This window comes from Carassius auratus, unplaced genomic scaffold, assembly GCF_003368295.1.
Source record: "Carassius auratus strain Wakin unplaced genomic scaffold, ASM336829v1 scaf_tig00017243, whole genome shotgun sequence".
NCBI lineage: Eukaryota > Metazoa > Chordata > Actinopteri > Cypriniformes > Cyprinidae > Carassius > Carassius auratus.
Genome location: NW_020524760.1, coordinates 374,649 through 395,575, shown reverse-complemented (window position 1 = coordinate 395,575; position 20,927 = coordinate 374,649). Strand labels below are relative to the sequence as shown.

The window sequence follows — 20,927 nt, the reverse complement described above, 5'->3', positions numbered from 1 at the left end:
GGGCAGAGATATAGAGTATTCAGTCTGTGCCGATGAGTAGATGCAATAATGTCTCTCTAGCTCTGTGTTATGAAGGCACTGGGTGCACGAATGGTTCATGTATCTTTTCAGACGTATATAAACATGTCCTCATCAGAATGCGGTACGTGACTCATCCAAAAGAGATTCACCATGGCAAATGGTTAAAGTGTCTCTGCTCCTCTCATATAGACACCTCATCAGCAATATTGAGTCTGGTTATTGTCTTGCTCTGCAGAATTGAAAAGGTTACTTGCCATCCCCTGGAAAAATAGCTTGTGTTGATGTGCTTCGTCTTGGAAACAAAAAATTTGCTAATTTATGGGCTTGTATTGAATTTTTAGAGAAAATACCAATAACGCTTTTCCATGCGCTGTTTGCTAATGAGTATAGAGCTGAGAGGGAAAAGGCTGACGGAGATGAAGTTCAGCCAATGATTTTCTTTTGCTAAAGAAAAGAGGGAACTAATCAGTGTTAATACAGACTGGAACTTCAATGTTATCTTGTAATGTCATGCTCTACATTTATACTGCTATTCTTAATTTTTTATCTACATGCTGTAACAAATAATGCAATAGTAATGTATTAACAATTTATAATATATTTCACACTGTATTTTTCAGAAATTGGAGTAAATCTATAGCCTAGTGGTTAGTGCATATGCTCCAAAACAATAAAGTGACAGCTCAACCAAAAATAAAAAATTGTCACAATAACAACAAAAAATATTTGAAAGAACATTGTGGTTCAAAACATTGACAGAGACAGAGGGCCTTCTGTGGATATTTATAAATTAAATATATTTATATATTTAATTAGCCTACAAAAATGATTATGTATTGCATTCCTTTAATTTGTAATATTTGGCATGTTTATGTGCTGCTGTGCATCCCTGTGTTTAATAAGCAGCATGTACGCGTGTTGCAGACCAGCCTATACTAACATGCTCTTTAAATAACAAAGAAAAAATATTGTTCCAGACTTTAGACCAGGTTTGAGTTGGTCTATGGCGCAGTCTATTTTCAACTCCTTAAAATAGCACTGCGCCAGCGAAGCGCCTGAGCTCTTTTTTAGACCAGCATGCCCATGGGCGAACAAATGGGTGCACATGCATTTGCTAATTACACAACGTGACGCTGTACGGGGAAATGCGAACGGCGCCGGACTGAAACTAGCAAACACACTTGCGCTGTGCCTTGCGTTGCACTGCGCCGGGTGTATTATAGGGCCCTGAAAAACATATAGGTTTGCAATAACTTGTAAATTATGTCACTATTTTCATTTTTGATTTAACTATCTCTTTTTAAGCCAAGGTGTTTATGAAGGAAACGTTAACACTTCTTTATATACATAAAAGTATCAAAAAGTCCAAAAATTCAATAGGCGCAAACACGGATGAAAAAGACTAACAAACTGTCAATCTTACAACAGTTTGAGGGACTTCTTTGTGGGGATATTTATTTATTTATTTTTTTAACAAAAGAGCACTAAAGCCACTTTCACACCAACTATAACTATAAAGATAACGATACTAGCGCCCACACCAGCCAAGGTCAGAAGGTCAGAAGGTCAGAAATGAACCATGGCAACACCAGCTCTTTTGTCATAAGCCTGTTTATTATGGCACACGTGCGTCTGCCCCTTTAAACACTCAAGCTCGTCACATCAGGATTGATTCTGATTGGCTGTCAGTGTATAATCGTTCATCAGCTGAAAAAAAAAAAAAGGGTACTATAACAATTAATATAACTATTAATCATTATAGTTATGCTGTGAACTCGCAATTATTTAATACTGAGAAAGATTTTTAGAGCTATATTTTTATTGTTATCCTTATAGTTATCATGTTTGGTGTGAACGGACCTTAAAAGGTAAAATGCGCTAGAATGGTAATACTGTACCCATGAAACTCACAAGAGAGAAGTCAGGTGTGTTTTGGCACAGGAGTCGAGGAAACACGGCCTGTCTCTGCCCTCTCTCCTCTTCCTCAAAGACATTACCGTGCATGAAGCCGTTCATCATGGTGGAGTGTGTGAGCACATCGATGTAGAACTCCAAACTCACTTTCTGTCAATCAGATGGAGAGAGACAGTGATTGACAGAGATCAGACAGACAAGTAGAAAGATAAACAGGCAGAACACATACTCTGAACTATATTTAAAAGAAAGAAAGAAATCAACACATTATCAACAAGAGAAAATTTCTTTATAAAAAATATGTACATTGATATTCATAATATTCATAATATATATTACAGTTCAAAAGTTTGGAGTCAGAAAGGATTTTAAGAAATTTGTATTTTTAATCAGCAAGGATGACCAAAATGACGGTAAAGACAAAGTAACATTTTTCTATTGTAAATACAGTTTAAAAAAAAAAAGATTTCTGAAGAATCTTGTGAAATAAAAGACATGAAAGAAAATTCAGCTTTGCCATTACAGAAATAAATAGCATTTAAACTTATCAAAAAAGGAAACTGCGTGTTTCCAATAATATTTAACAAAATTACTATTTTGATGACAACACAGACAACAGGAGATTGACTGTCCATAGAAAAACAGCAAGCCAACATCTCAAATATTAAACTATCAAACTATGCTGTGGTTTCACACCACCGATGTTCTGAGTGCAAAAATAAGCACAGCATTATTCATCCCGGTCCTGTGAAAGAGCAACAACACTCCTGGGCGTTTTATAGAACAGCTGTCACAACTGCCACAGTTTAGAGGGATTCATTCAAGTTCCTGAGTCAGCAAGCGAAGCAGGTACGCCTCACTACCTCAACCATCGGCCGGATTTCAGACGTTTAACGCAGAATAAATGATTAAAATGGACCAAGAAACACATACAATCATATTTGTCAGCAAAAAACAAAATCACATAGCAGAAATTCAATTCGGGAAACAAATGGCAAGGTGTCACCGTAAAGAAACATCTCAACAAAGAAGATCGAAAATGTGTATACTTCTGTGAAAACAGTATAAACAGACACAGCGAAAAGTGTTTACATCCTCAAAAAAGCCTTTAAAGTGCTCAGAGAATGGACAATCCTTCAGATACGCCTCCCACACACCATTGTGGCTCTGTGTTGTCTCGGTTACAGTCTAACAGCAATGCAGTGCCGGAAACTGCTGCTCCATCATGGCTGCCATATCATTAAGCTTGAACTTAGCAAGATGATGAGAGAGACACTTGTGTGTGGTTTTATGTGTCGAGAGAGGATCAGAACGAGATGTGTCGCCATGCGGAGGGCTGCCGTTTGATGGGACTCGTCGCTGTGTGTGTGTTATTGTGTGGGTGAGTTAGAAAGAGTCAGTCACAGCACTTCGGTGATAAGGCATCAAAGGGAGCATCTATACGGCAACATAGTAATGGCTGCCTATCTCTCTCGATCCGTTGTGTACATTGTATGCATCTGATGCAGGCATAATAGGGCCGACTCCTCTACCCTTTGACCCCCTCCCAGGCTTTCTCCATCCACACTGAACCTTTTCTTTTTTCATTACGCATTCGGAAGCACACCTCGAATCCCGCGGGTCGTCGGGAGTGGGAGGTAAAGCAGAAGAGAGAGCGAGAAAGAAAGAGAAACATCAGGAGTCAATGGCCGAGAGAAAGAGAGAGAGAGAGAGAGAGAGAGATGCGAATGGGGGGGAGAGATTGGGCAGTACCCGGTGCTTGAAATTCTGCTCACAGCCAAAGCAATTTCCTAGTGAGCGCGGGGCTGTCAGGCCTCCGATGGCAGGCGGTGAAATATGGTGGCTGAGAGCGGGGCGGCTGCACGCATGCCAGTCTGATGGATGGAGCCTGCAAGGAAGAGGGAGAAACAACACACAGACAAAAAAAAAAAAAGAGGAGGAGGACGGAAAACGAGAGAGAGAGAGAGAGAGAGAGAGAGAGAGAGAGAGAGAGAGAGAGAGAGAGGCTCTGGTCACTGTTAAGGTAGCTCCATCAGCTCCTTCAAGGGGTTCCCAGTGTGTGCGTAACTGTCTAATCGCCCACATATTCCCTGTGCATTACAAAATTCGGGGTGGGGCCACTGACTTTACTCACATCTTCACACACACACATTCATGACCTTTTTTTGTGCTCAAAGAGATGCTTGAGATCACACGTTGTCTAATGGCACTGTATGCAGACTATATATAACATGCACCTTCAGCAAGGTCCGCTGGCTCATTTTGCAGCGTTAACAACATAATTAAGAGTGCTCCACTCTGCAAGAGCTGTTCTCTACCTTCAGGTTAGAAGTAACCTTTCAACACTGATCTGGGACCAGGTGCCTTTTACAAAAGCCGAAAATGAAAATGAATTTGAGGACATGGAAAAAAACAACAACAAATGGAGTCATTAAAATAATATTATAACTTCATACCCAATACAAAAAATTTATGAAATCTATGGTACATTGCTGTCAACAAATCAGTGTTGTTGTTGTTAACTAAAAATAATTATTTTACATTTTAATTATTTTAGAATTTGAATGTATAATTAAATGCTTAATATTTAAATAATATTATGATAATTAATATTATCACACAATTCCAATACGGTTATTAAAATCCCATAAATATGATTACCATATTCATTGTGAACTGAGAACATGAAAACATACTGCATAGTAAGAACGACTCTTCCTGTGGCATTGAAACATCATCTTTCAAGGTAAAAAATTACATCCGTCTTGAAATTCCGACTTGATTATCCTTATACAATATAAAGGACGTTCAAGACAGAAAAGTACAGTCACCATCTACAGCCCTGAGTGTCAACAAACAGACAGCCAATCACACACTCTTAATGTGCTGTCAATCAATGGGGGACAATGCTACGCTAGCTTAATACTGATTGATTGTTCAATTAGCATGCATTTCTGACCTCCAGATTTGTTGATTTTAATTTGTAATTAAGCAATTAAGGGCAATTAAGAAATTAGGAATATGAAAATAGAGCATAATTTCAGTGTTGATGTGTTGATTATTCAAGTACATATATAAAAAAGCCCATCACACTTTTTTTCCATGTGAGGATAGCAGACAACATCTATCTCTTCCTTAGAGTAGAAATGGAAGGTCAAAAGAATTTAGTTGGACGAGCACTTATCTTAAGGAATAGTAATTAGACTGGGCTGTTAAGGCCCATAAATGCTCTGCTTATCTGTATGAATTAAGAAATGGTGCTGATTTAAGCAGGATTAGAAGCTGATGCATTTAACCACAGAGCACTGAGCGTCAGCAATACCTAGGAAGAGAGGACCGAACAGATTCTGCCCGCTCAGAAGTTTGTCCATCTTCCACAGAAGAGGGGAAAAGCAAGAGCCTGAGCTGTTTTTGATAATGCAGGACTTGAAATACAGTTGTTGTGTGATGTGGAAAATATTCTGATTGAGGTCAAAACTTAAAAAATACATGCAAAGCGAAAGCAGAGAAGGAAAGATGGAAGGAACCTGTGTGTGTGATCGCTGAAAAGACAGCTCATCAGACAGAGTTCAGATTATATCTTGCTTTTCAGATGTTTGCTAGGGTGGAAAATGGCAGCGTTCCATAGTGCGACAGTTTTCATTCTCCTTACTTTCTTCCTTCATTAGAGATGCTACACAGCTCTTCAGCTCAACACAGATGTGGCTTCAGATTCGAGCTGGGTAAAATAGCTACTTTTCTCTCTCTCTCTCTCTCTCTCTCTCTCTCTCACACACACACACACTCACACACACACACACACACACACTAACACACACACACACAAACAGTATTTATAATGCATGAAAGCGCATGAAATTGGTCATAATTTTATGTAAATATTTTTTCATTGTTACTATTTCAGATTCTATTCTTTTGAATTTTAATCAAAGAATCCTGGGGGAAAAAAAGATTACAGTTTTAAACAAAAATAAATAAGCAGCACAACTGTTTTTACCATTGATAATAATAAGAAATGTTTCTTGAGCACAAAAATCTGAATATTATAATGATTTCTGAAGGATCATTTGACACTGAAGACTGGAGTAATGATGCTGAAAATTCATTATACAGCAAAAAAGAGTACTATAATAGCACTTTAACAGTCAAATATACGTTTTCGCTGTATTTTTAATAAAGTAATTAATTTGAACTGTAGTGTATATATTTTTGTTCACATTTGCTCCGGAGTGGCTCAAAAATTATAAAGAATGGAGAGGAAATACTGATGATACAGAATATTATTCACTCATTTTTATTTATATGAGGGAGTAACTGTGGAACTTGGTTTTTGGTAAATGTAATAATTAGAGATGTTCCGATACCCTTTTTCTCTTCCCGATACCGATTCCGATACCTGGGCTCAGGGTATCGGCCGATACCGAGTACTGATCCGATACCTGGGTGTGTATCTGTATATACAGCTGTATATACTACTAGCCCTGTGTAAATTGCTAGAATTCTTTTTATGGTGTGCTTCAGACAGATCCCTCAATAAAACATGAACAAATACATGGTGAACTACTGTATTTATTACAGTATTTTTATTATCTAACATGAATTTGACAGTATTATTTATTTTCATATGCAAAAAAGAACTTCAAATGCAGCCAAAAATCTAACACCGCAAACTAAAAAAGGTATTTAAGTTTTACAATATAACTGTATAAAAAAACTGCAACAAATAAGTCTAGGAATATAAAAAAAGATCTATTAATCAGATAATCTCTTTACAACAAAAAAAGTAAAAAACAAGCAACCATCTAGGCATAATTATTATTATTATAGAGACGTATTATTATTACTGTAGGCTACAACAGTAGCTTTATATATTGTCAATTTACTCATGTAAACCAAACATTTATTTTAATGGGCTGCCATGAAGATCTTTGAGTGTCTGTGTTTATGATATGACAGTATTCTCAAATGAAACGGTAAATTCTCATGAAGTGACGGTTTATGCGTTCGTGTCCTCATGACACACAGCAGAGACTACAAAACAGCGAGCTCTCGCGCATCTGTGCCAGTCACCCACAGAGATGTAGATTTTGCGGGAGTAATATTTAAATAGTATTTTGCAGTTTAATATTCACAGACACTAGTATATATTCGGCTACTGTCTGGAGCCCTGCGCTTTGACTTACACGGAAGCGACTGAACGCAGCTGCCGGTACTGAATATACTTGAGAGTCTGTAACTACCGGTACTACAGAGACATACTGCTAACCACTGATCTATAATATAGAAGCGGCTTCACTGTCTTTTGGCAGTTTAGAATGTGATGAGTGATCCAGTCATATATAGATCAGGGCTGCTAACGCGTTTTCATTTCTTCTTCGCTGCTCTAAACAGGGGTTGCTTGTGGCAACACAGCACAACTTCCTGTGTTTTCAATGCATTTTGAGCAGCGAAGAAGAACCGTGCAGCGGTTAGGCAAAGCTTGCGGTCATAACTAGGTATTTTTTAAGAAAATGGTATCGGATCGGTATATGGGTTCATGTACTCGCCGATGCCGATGCCAGAATTTGTTGTGGTATCGGAGATATTTCCGATACTAGTATCGGAATCGGAACAACTCTAGTAATAATCAAATAAAATCCATACCAACCATTTCTGATCAAACATCAAAAACTCATATGATTTGTTTCTGACTTCTCTTATGAAAAATATGAGAGAGAAAGAAAGAGAGAAAAAAGTCTGGATATTTCAGAGATTCACTGAATGTGAGATGACGGAAGGACAGAGGACAGGAAGTGATGATGGACGTAAATTGCCCGTAAATCTCAGCAATCGCTTCGAAAGGTGCGTCTGACACCAGAGGACGTCTCAACTCTCTCTTTCTCTCTCATTCTCTCACAAGACCGCTTTCTGCCACTATCAGAATCACACACAATGGCTCATACACACACACACACACATACACACAAAGAGCAGCAGGAACATGGGGAAGGGGGGTTTCAAGGTGCAATATTCATCTGGCCAGTCTGACAGGATTTAATACATTTGTTTCAGACGGAAAATTAATTTTCTAATATTAAAAAGGTCAGAAATGAACCATGGCAACACTGGCCCCTTTGTCATCTTTAACAAATTATCCAAAATGCTGCTGTCAGATTGGTCGGGATATCTGGGCCATGATGAATGATCGAGGTAATCAGCCAATCAAAAAGAATCCGTCTCTCTCCATGATAAATGTGCTGGAAAAGTAGCGTTTTACGCGGGAGATGGGTCCATTTGTTTCCTTACTTTTTCCCTCTCTCTGATGCTCTCTCGTTCTCTTTCATTTTTCCTAAACAAATACTTGGTGCTCATGGACAGATTATATACACCTGCATCACTAACTTTAAGTCATGTTCTCACCTGCTCACTCGAGAGTGTAATATGGCGAATTGTTTCAGTTTAAAAACCACTCAGGTGACTTTAGTACTCAAAGAGATGGATTGAACACAAAGTCACATCAATGAGGTGTTCAAAATGTTCCTAAATATGGGCTTGTTTCTGGCACAAACCAAAAAAAACTTCAATGACACCACTGAAAAAAGGCAATGAAACAAACTGAATAATTAGGACCAAAATAGCTGTATCCTCAATGCAAATACTAAGTCACTGCCAGTATAAACTGTTAATAGAAACAGAGTAATAGAAATGTAATAAACTTTATATTAGTAACTGGTATAATTTGAGCAGTGGTGTTAAGTGCTCTTTCTGCCAACACAGGTTTAAACATATTTGGCTTAGTATGGTATGCAAAGTGTGCTAAAGTTTTTGTGTGCAGTTGAATATGAGAGTTTGTCTGTGTGGAAGGATGCATTTTCTTAAAAAAAAAAAAAAAAATCAGAAAGTGCTTAATCTACTTAACCGTCAAACACATATTTTTCAATCCTGTTAGCTTGTAAATACAGGTTTGCATTTATGTATTTGTCAGCATAGCTGTGAGATACTCAGTGTGGAGGGAAGTGTTGCCCCATCATGAGCTTTCCTCCTCTGTTGTGCAGACTGGAATGTATTTATTGGTCAACAACCCTCCACGCCATATTGTGAACAACAGCAACAAATACACAAGTAATCCAAACGTTCATCCAAATCTAAACTGCTTCACAGACATTAGCAGCTCATATAGGCTCATCTCACAACAGCATACCCCATACTCTCATTCAGCAAGTAAGTATTTCTCTCGATTTCAAAAGATTAACACATGGTGGGGTGAATCTTAGAATAAAGCCTAAGAGGCATCAGAATGGATACAAAATAATTTCCCTTGAGTTTGAAGTTCAAATAGTATGTGATAAGATAATGAAGACACGATAATGACAAGAAAATACGTTTTTCAATGGCGTTAACCTCACAGAATATTTGTTATAAAAACACTATTGTTTTTATGAAAAATAAATTACACAAACACTATAATGTATGCCCTATTTTTAAATGACATTTTTGTAATGTACAAAATTTGGGTGTCCCCTGCCCTGTTTAATTTACATCAACAGTTAAGATGTCTTTCATATATAATAAAATGGACATTATAACTAAAATATGAACTGAATCAAAATTGCATCAAAATCAGACATATCAGGAAATCTATATTAATACCCAACCCAATAATATTATTATGAGTAAATGCATATTGCCTAGTTTTATACTGGATAGAAGTCACAAATATACTGTATATTTACACACAGCAGCAGATTTTGCCAGGTAAACTCCTTTTGTGGTGCAAAGGAAAGATTTTAGAATGAGATCCATTCTAGAACATTCTTGTTCTGCATTTACTGTTTGTTCAAGATTTTTTCTACACTGTTAATACACAGTGCGGCCCAAAATATCAACATTTTTTATTTCAGTGCTCATGTGTGATGTCACTATTTGTGGTTCGTGGAGGGCTGTCAGGATTTGTCGTACACTGCCTTGAGCAACTAAACTCCAGGTGGATGGTTTCTGTAATAAGTGTACTGGAAGTCGCTTTGGATAAAAGCATTAGCTTAATGACTAATTACATACAAGGGAAATAACATTTTCCTGGTTATGTTCCCTTTGTGACCCCTCTAAGTGATAGGTGAACTTCTGACTTCATGTACTTAAACTGGCAACTACTCAAACAAAAGAGAAAGGGGCACTATGATTTCCCAAACCCCACTAAATCTCTTTATAAGGACAGAAGGGAATGAAACAAGGACACAAAGTGAGGGATCCAGAGAGAGCTATGACACGTTTACCTCTCCCCAGAGTCCCTCTCTCCTCCCTACATACACTCTTTCCTCATAAAACCAGCATCTTATACATCTGTCTAAATTAGCTGCCCCTTTCATTTAATTTATTTTCTTTTCAGCTCCGTAAGACTGTGAGAGTTTGATTGTGAATCGGAATGAAAGGAAAATTTTACTGAACCACAATTCAGAGAAATTCAACAAGAACTATGGAAAGTGCAATAAAATTATACTGTGAGTTAATTATACTGTATATGCATTTATATATATATATATATATATATATATATATATATATATATATATATATATATATATGCATTTATATATATATATATATATATATATATATATATATATATATATATATATATATATATATATATATATATATATATATGCATTTATATATATATATATATATATATATATATATATATATTAGGGCTGGGCAAGTTAACGCGTTTTTATCGCGTTAACGCATTAATTAATTAACGCCGACAATTAGTTTATCGCGCGTTAACGTACTTTTTATTTTGAAAGTCCGTTGCTCACTGCGTTCACTACACATTGCTAGACTGTAATAAAACAACCGAATACAACACAAACCATGGGTCACAGGAGGGGTGGGATGTTTATCAGTACTTGCTGCTTGGGATGAGCTACAGCGCAAAACAGAAAATCATGTCCAGAGCCGAATTCCATCTGGTAGGAATGACTTGTATAAGCGACTCCTTCTTTTGTCTAAGTTCAATTTGTTTTGTTCTAATTCTGCAGCACTCGCTGCATTTGGCCAGGACGTTGTCAAACGCGCTGTTGTGCAGAGATACTATGACAGAACACTGGAGACTGTGCGCGTTGCAGAGGGCGTGTTCAAAAAGCAGATGTCTCGCAGCAGCTATCATATTTCTTGCGCTATCTGTGCTAAGTGTGCTGACTTTATTTGAAATGTCCCACTGATGTGCAACAGGAATAAAATGTTTAGCGCACGTTTCAGCAAAATGTCTCTCTTTATCATCTCAATACAAATTTACAAAAAACCCTACCATTCCAAGAAACCGCGTTTTTTTTAATTCTTTTATTATGTGTTTTGTGTTTTCTTTCGCTGTCATTCTGTTGTACTGCGGAGCTTCTGTCACGAAAACAAATTCATCCTCATATGTGTAAACATACTTGGCTATAAAGCTCATTCTGATTCTGATTCTGATCTGAAAATGTGAATGACCTTGTGTGTCTAAGCAACTGGCTAGGTGCAGATGAGTAAGTAAATGTAAAGTTGGAAGAATGGATAGGCTAAATGAAGTTAATTTTGTCCACTCAATCTGCATCACTGAAAGTATTATTTTTTTTTTTTCTTTTTTTTTTTTTTTTTGTACTGAGATTCTCAGTCTCTTAAAGGAGATTGATGTTGTTGCTCGGAAGTGGGCAGTTAAAATGTTATGATTGAGGTTCTGGACATAATTTATATATATATATATATATATATATATATATATATATATATATATATATATATATATATATATATATATATATATATATATATATATATATATTTTACAAACTAAACAAAACTTTAATGTTTTATTTAATAAAACATTAATGTTTTATTTATACGTTAATGTTATATTTAATTTGATTACATTAATGTTTAAGTTAAGATTTACAAGAAATGTTAACTGCTACTAACTTTTAACTGTTGTAAAAAAGCACTTTATTTGTTTAAAGTTTTGACAAACAAAATTGTATTGCACTTTTGTTCATACAGTAGAACTTTGAAAGAATAAAATTACACAATACACTGCTTTTGATTTCATTATTGAATTTTGCGCATGCTGCGATTAATCGCGATTAATCGCAGAAAATCATGCGATTAATCGCGATTAAAATATTTAATCGTTGCCCAGCACTAATATATATATATATATATATATATATATATATATATTAGTGCTGTCAAAATTAGCGCGTTAACGCATTCGATTAATTTGAAATATTTAACGCGTTAAAAAAAAATAACGCAATTAACGCGGTTGCAGTTTTTTTTTATTTCCAGTTGTGGCCTATGTGTGTTCAACGTGCAAAGAAATATGGATAAGACCAAGGAAGGACTTTTAGACGGAAAGTTTCAGTATAAAACTCTGCCGGATTACTCTTCAGTCTGCCACAAGAAACATTACTCTTCATTTAGTCTGCCACAAGAAACAGCAACATTAAAATCATGAACTCAAATGTCATTGTTTAAAAAAAAAAAAAACAATGACTGTAACAGTGCGTAAATCAGACCTTTCTATAACGCTAACGTTAATAAGCTTAAACGAAAATAACCAAATAATTGTGTAGCGGAGTATTTTTTGTACACAGTGCCGCGAACTGTCAATCACTCCTGTACGCGTGCATCACTGTCCTCCTCAGCTGCAGCAACTTGCGCTCTCTCTCTTCATCAAGCTTTAAAACAAAAAGGGGACAAAAAGATCATATTGTCTTTGTGCATAGGCTATAGATTAATTAGATAAATGAATATCTAAATTTGTGCCTTGCCGTCTACGGTTTTTTTTTAGAACTTAGAAAAAAGATGCTGCAGCCAATGAACAGCCAGCGGGGGCTGCAGGACGACTCAACCTCCGCAGACAGTTTTTAATGTTTATCAGACAATAAATACTCAAGATTTTGCTTTAGTATAACTCACAACGAGTTTCACACACCTTCTCCGGGCACGTTGAGTTGTTGACACTTAACAGTGGGAAAAGCGACACATGCGCTATTCACTTGTATAACTTAAGGGTGAATGGGTAATGTAGTTTCTGCTCTGGGTGGGATGAATTAGGAAGCTTGCATTGTGAAGGGCGCTCTGAAAATCGGCAGTGCAGGTAAAAGATTAAAACCTCTATTAAAACAGATGTCCAAATGAGTGTACCGGTACGCTACAAGCACGTTCTGGGCGCACGGAGAGGTGGCGGTACGCTCAAGAGCTATATTTGGAAGTGGCGGTACTGAGTACCGGTGCGTACTGGCCCACTTAAAGCACTGGCAATGGCCTATACTTTGGAATTTTTTTGCAGTCCACTTAGAATTCAACATGGAAATCATTTTTGTTTTTTATTGGCATTGATTGTTTTGAAATTCAAATGGTACTTACATGCCTGTGTTTTTATTTCTGTAATAAATATGGCTTTCAAGCCAACAGTTAATTTGGAGAATATTGATGGTATATTGCAGGTATGTTGTTTACATGAGAAAATCTGTGTTACAAGTTAAACAAAAATTCCAATAAACAATCATATTTTGAATTTAAATAGTTTCTTTGTCTTGAGTTTACATTAATTATTTACATTTTACATTTACATATCCAAAAAGTTTCAGTCTTTTAATTGCGATTAATCGCGATTAATCGCGATTAATTTTAAAAAATTGTGCGATTAATTAGTTAATTTTTTTTAATCGATTGACAGCACTAATATATATATATATATATATATATATATATATATATATATATATATATATATATATGCGCATTTATATATATATATATATATATATATATATATATATATATGCGCATTTATATATATATATATATATATATATATATATATATATATATATATATATATATATATATATATATATATATATATATACACACATACATACATACACACACATAAATATACATATACACTCACAATCACCAAATCAAATTATTATACACCATTCAAATGTCACGGGTCAGTAAGACTTTTCTTTTTTCTTTTCTTTTCTTTTCTTTAGCAAAGATGCATTAACTCATTCAAAAGTAACAGTAGAGACATTTATAATAATAATAATAATAATAATAATAATAATAATAAAATATTTCCATAGCAAAAGAAACTCTCATTTGAATCCTATCATAGTATCACAGTTTAGAAAAAAAAGATATTTGATGAAATCCGAGAGCTTTCTGACCCTGCATATACAGCAACGCAACTACCATGTTCAAGGCCCAGAAAGGTAGTCTTTAAAATAGTCAAAACAGTGGCAAACCTTAAATTTTTTTTAAGCAACGAGAATACTTTTTGTGCCCATAGAAAACAAAAATAATGACTTTATTCAACACTTTCTTCTTTTCCGTGTCAGTCTTCGACGTGCGTTCACAAGAGTATCACAAACAGCGTGGTACTGTCGTGAATGCCCATCAATGACTGACATGAAAGAGAAGAAATTGTTGAAGTATTCAGTTAAATGAGTAATTATTGAGATCTTCGGGTGAACTATCCCTTTAAGGTGATTGGGGAAGATTGAGTCAAAGGAAGTGATCAAGTAAGAGTTGCAAAGCTGCTTGTTTGCATCCATTGAGGACCCATGGAAAGTGTTCAACTGCGTAACTATCGAATGTTTGTCGGGATGTGAGAGACATGAGAAGACCACTCTGCCGTGAAATAATACACTGATCAGTGTGTCCGGCCTGGGGGAAAGGTTAAGCCGTGTGGCGCTGCCCTCCGCTCCCGAGTGTGCCTGCCGTTCTTATCAGGATGTGAAAGAGCAGGAAAGGGCAGGCGATTCCCAGGACAGCATCTGACCTTCACTAATCCACTGTTCTGCTATAATTAACATAAAGGAAGTTGAGGTGGTGCTTTCTCAAACAAAAGACAAGACGAGTGAAAGTTTGTGTGGGAGACTCACCTGAGCAGAGGGAGCGCAAACACTCACACAGATACACTCACTGAGAAAAATGCTGAGTCTGATCTGCTTTGAATAGTACATTGGTTCCTATATGCTGAGCCAGGTTGTTATCCGTACTATACATAACCTTGTGTTTTAAAGACAGTGAGCAAGTGTGTGTTTTTATTAAAACTCAGTGTTAAAATACTTTCCCCTAACCTAGTTAAATATATAGAGACAATTAGAAGTGAGCCATGCGAAGGTTGTTCCTGTTGGTCTGTTGGTCACTACAAGTTATGTCATGACGACATTATGGTGAACCCCAAAATGTCATCACTACATAAAGTCTCCATTTCCTCCAAAAAATATAATAATACACTGCATTTCGCTGGTGCTTTGAAACACTAATTTAAGATTCCTGACCAGTCCAACACAGCAACACTGACTTAACTAATGCCATGGGTTTTAGGGCAGGACAATTTGTTAGAACAAACATTTGAAACTCAGTTTAACAACACTATAATTTTTATAAAGAATAAAGAAATGCATTGAGTGACTGTCAGTAATTCAACAGAGAGTGAGGCTAAATTCCAGTTTCTTGAAAAGACAGGTTACTTGTGTTTCGTAATAACACTTATGCAACTTACTTATACAAGACCAACAACTGAACACTTTTATCCAACTCTCCTCTCCTGCCACTGTAGATTTTTTTACTAAATGGTTTTGTTAAAAAGAATTTTTTACGAAAATATTTATAGATTTAAAATATATCTGACTAAATATAAATGTAAATATTTACATTCAAATATATTATATATAAATAAATGTAAATATAATTGATAATATAAATGTAATATATAACACATGCTATTATGTATATATATATATATATATATATATATATATATATATATATATATATATATATATATATATATATGTATATATAAAATGTATTTTAGATATAATGTCTTAAAATATAAAATAATATTTAGAATCATATTATAGAATCAGAATGGATACTCACTGGGTCCTGATTCATTTGGACAATGAGTTATTTGAAGGCATATAGAGTGGGATGGGCCCAAGGGGAAGGGTCTTGCCAGTGACGATTCAGATCGAAGCCCATTAGCGAACACCTAAAATAAATACAAACAAATCAATAATTCAACTCAGTAAAACAACGGCAAAACAACAACCCCTTCATCTTTTTTGGCAGACCTCACAGAAAGCAAAATACTGCGCAAAGTGATAATATCACAGTGAATATGGACATATCTGATGTTTAAAATATTACTATGGGGAGATTTCTGAACAATGAGATTCCATGTGGGCGAAGCAGTGAAACCACAAGCTTTCATATTATGCACTTGAAGTGATGGCAAGATATTGGGTTTGGACATCACAGATAAGCTCAAAGTGAAATCCACACACATTCTGCGGTCAGAACAGCAGAAAATCACGCACGCAGAACATGTCCACCAGTGCGGAGGGAGCAGAGCAGAGTGACTGTTTTCAATTCATTCTCTATGGGAGATGAGAGGCAGACTCATGAAGGAGACTGTGGGATTGACAGCAGAGGGGAGTAAGTGTTAAAGAGTTGTGAAATATTCAACTTTATGCAAATGAAAGGTGACAAACATCAAAATGCTGTGAGGGGTGAAGGCTGTGACGTCTGTCATAAACATTTCAAAATCAACATTTATTAGAATTTCTGGTTGGTTTTTCTAATTTAATTAGATATTACTAACTGTAATTCAGATTTCAAGAATTCACACACTTTCATTGTGGCTATACTATAATAATTTATATCTAACACTTCAATGACTATATATTAAAGGACTGTTTTCACATTTAAACAGGAGCTTGATCTGTGCAGATTTCTCTCCTAGTTCAGACTAGTCTACTTTTTCACCGGAGAAAGCCATATCATGGATATAGAACTCCAAATCTGTTCTGATGAAGAAACAAATTGAATTTTTTGGTGAATTATTTCTTTAAAAGCAATCATGGTCCACACTAAAGACAACCATACTGCTTTTACAGACACGAAGTGGCAGATCTCTGGTGTTTTGGGCGCTATTAAGAGTTTTCTTCTTCCACACCATTGAACATGTACCATCTCAAGCGATCTTTCCTACAGGTTTCTGTTTGTTATTTCCTTTCCCTGAGGCAGGGGACGGACAGACGCTTGAGCCCCTGCTGCTGTCCAGCTGAGACTGTGTGACTGTGACTTTGAGCTGAACCTGTAGTCAATGCTGCTGCACTCAAAACAACACTAATCCCCAGTCAGCAAGGACTGATCCCATGTCCCCTCCTGCATCTGCTTGTGCTTCTCTCTCTCTCTCTCTCTCTCTCTCTCTCTCTCTGTACAGAGAAACTACCGATTCAGCACAGAGAGGAAGAGAGGGATGGATCTGATCTCTAATTGTGGACTTCAATGGCTTTCGGTGAGGCAGCATCGGTTAAATTTGCTGCCGAGAGCACCTTTAAGGGTCAGTGGTGGTGGCATATGTCGTATGTCAGCCCTGTCACCACCATTGAACCATTGAACCATTGATCCACCTCTTCAGCTCTGCAGTTCATAAGAGCTGTCACAAGGTGGCAGCCACTAACACAGTTTATGCAGGCCTATGGGAAAACGCAGAGAGCCACTGATGTATTCAGAATGATCTTCACCATTATATAAAAGCCAATAATGGGATTAGGAGTGAAGACAACACCTGCCACGAATGACCAACTGAAGTCCCAGTGTAGACTGGCCACTGCACACACATACACACACAGTTGTGTAATAATTCACTTCTGTAGATGTTCACTTCCCTTGTGTAAACTGTCTTATAAAATACTGACAACACTTAAATCAGGCAGATTAGGGGCATATGATGGCATAGTAAAGAACACTTATTATTATTATTATTATTATTAGCATATACATACATACATACATACATATATGACTATTCTAAAGTGTATGTTCTGTAAGATTTTTAAAAATGATTTAAATATCATGCTCACCAAGGCTGCATTTATTTGCTAAAAAATACAGTAGAAACAGTAATATTGTGAAATATTACTACAGTTTTATAGAAATGTTTTGTTTTTAAATATGTTCTAACATGTAATGAATTATTGTGATGATTTTTCAGCATCATTACTTAAGCCAGCAATCCTTCAGAATTAATTCTAATATGCTAATTTCATGCTCAGGAAACATTTATTATTATTATCAGTGTTGGAAATAATAATGACGCTTTATAGTTTTGTGGAAACCATGATGACATTTAATAAAATGTAAAACATACATTATATATCAATTACATACTTTAACATATTTTAACATCTTTATTATATTTAACTTACTATGTGATACTGGAAAGTATTATATTACTGTTGCAATAAAAAAAGCAAGTTTAATGTAATTTAAAATATAATATTATATTATGTGTATGACTGTTTGTTTCAGCTGACCTGTAGTTTCCCAGGTACACGCCGTCAGGGTTGAGAATGGCAACGATCTTAAAAACCACATGATCACGTAAGATCTGAGCGATCGGATGCCGGCTGACCAGAAATTCGATGACACCTGCAGGAAAAGACAAATGCACACAGTAAAATTGTAACACACAAAAGAAGTTCATCATACCAAACTGAGATTAAAAGAGAAAAATAATACTTGGCATTAAAACAGCAGAGAAGGATATCTGAGTCATACATCTCCAGTCGATACAAATGGAATAGTCCAGACAAGCGAATGAAAGAGAGAGATTTACACAGCTGAGAATCAAAGATCATACTAATTAGAGCAACGAAATGAGAAAGAGACACAGACAGAGGACAGACGGAGAGAAAGCAGTGAGAAAGGCATGTGGATAGTGGCGATCACTAGTAATTGACAGGTAAACAAGAAGCATAGAAATGGAGAGCAGGAGTGTGTGTGTGAGAGAGAGCAGACCCCATCTCATTCCTCCATCTTCCTCTACCCCTCACCCACTCTGTCCTGCTCATTAGTGCTAATGGAGGCATAACAAGCTCTCTAATTGAGTCAATGTGGCACAGAGGCAGGCCGCACTGCTATGCTATCTAATTGCTTGAAGTTCCTATATTTATTCATGCATATCCACATGTGTGTGTGTGATATTAGGGTGGCAGGGCAGGTGACTTTGAAGCTTTGTACTGACTGAACTTCAGTTAAGCGTAAAAGCCCTCTTCAGAATAACAACAAGGCCGAACTCAATAATTAGCTGCGTGAAGATTTGGGCTGTGACAAACCACTACTAAACATATCAACTGACAGTCCTAAATTATTTGGATGCACACAGAAGTGACAGAATGACTGGATTGTTTTCAGTGGCAAATTATAATGCAGGATGACAGATGGCAGAAGTCATGCAGATATACACAAATATAATATCATTATATAATATTCAGTACATCTAAAAGCTGTAAAATTGTATTATTGGCAAAAGGTTTTTTTTTTTTTTATGTGAGTGGTTCTGAGCAAAACTCGTTATGTGGGTGGTTGCCACGGTGTGGCTATGTAGTTGCTAAGTTGTTCTGAGTGTTTTTTTCCATGTTTCAATGCAGTTGCTAACTTCTGTTAATCAGGGGATGACGATTTCAAAATGGAAGATGACCAACATCTATCACTAATCCACAGCACTACCTTGAAATATTTTAAGACAGGGCTTCAAACTTTTTCAGGCTATATAGAGGCCCTAAAATAACTTGCATATGGTACATTATTTATACTGAACGAGATTATAAACACAAAACTTTTGTTTTTGCCCCCATTTGAGAGAAATAGGCCTTTTGTGTACATAAAAAAAGTCTTAGGACTTTGAGTTCAGCTCACGAAAAAAAGGGACAAAAACAAAAGTGTTTTATAATTTTTTATTTTGTTCAGTGTATATTTAATACTACTGTCCAAAGGTTAAGGGTATTTTTTTTAAAAGAAATTATTTAATCAAGGATGTATGAAAAAGTGATGGCAAAGACATTTATAATGTTACAAAACATTTATATTTCAAATAAATGTTGTTCTTCTGAACTGATTCATTAAAGAATCCTGAAAGATATATATCTTTCTGAAGGGGATATGAAGGATCACGTGAATGAAAGATCACGTGACACAGAAGAGTAAAATCTTAAGAAAATGTAGCTTTGCCATTACAGGAATTAATTACATTTTCAATTAATACATACAGTACGTATATATATATATATATATATATATATATATATATATATATATATATATATATATATATATATATATATATATATATATATATATATATATATATATATATATATATATATATATATATATATATATATATATATATTCTAAAGCAGACTTTTTCTTTAGAATTGATGTTATTGATGGTATTGCCTTTGAAATCTTGTCATTTTGTCAGAATGTTGTGTCAGCAAGTGTTGTGCCCCATCACAGGTAAGGTCTTTGCATCGCCAGCTTTGAACAGATTTAGGAGTGATGCAGAGAAGGTGAGCTGACACTTCCTCTAATCTGCCGTACGCTCCCTGACCTCCTGTTTCCGCTCATCTGTTGACCTTGACCCACAGCGGCGTACAGAACTTAAAGTACAAAAGGAAAAGCATTCTGATGAAATGCAGAGGCCCACCGAGGCCAGCCGTCCTTAACGTTGGTCAGTGTTTTGTATTTCAGCAGATTACAGGATCTCAGGACATCATCGGGCCGTGTATGTGTGTGTCGAGACGAGACAAGGTCTTACCCTGACAGATGAAGGAAGCAGGTGATTCTCCAGGGTGGAGGCGGGCTCTGAGAAACACCTCCCGCTTTTCTCGCTCTTGGTTCAGATGGGCTGAATCACACACACAAACACAGAAAGGTTAGTCTCAGCAGAAAGGGGTCTTGGCAGGACAGTGTATGTGTGGTCAGAAGCCATATGTCTAGACCCTGGAGTTTCAGACCTCAGGCAGGCAGCAGGAAACCCAGTAAGACAAGGACAGGAGTGATTGGAAATGTCAAAAATAATGAAGACTCCACAGGAGGATAAAACAAAATGAGCTACTGATCGCAAGAGCAGGAGAAAAACATCTTGTGGCCGGAAAATGCAC

At 36.2% G+C, this 20,927-nt stretch overlaps 1 pseudogene; it reads right to left on the bottom strand.

Annotated features, from left to right (window-relative positions):
- LOC113075604 (cytosolic carboxypeptidase 6-like) overlaps window positions 1–20,927 on the bottom strand; it is a 186,846-nt pseudogene that overhangs the window by 15,503 nt on the left and 150,416 nt on the right.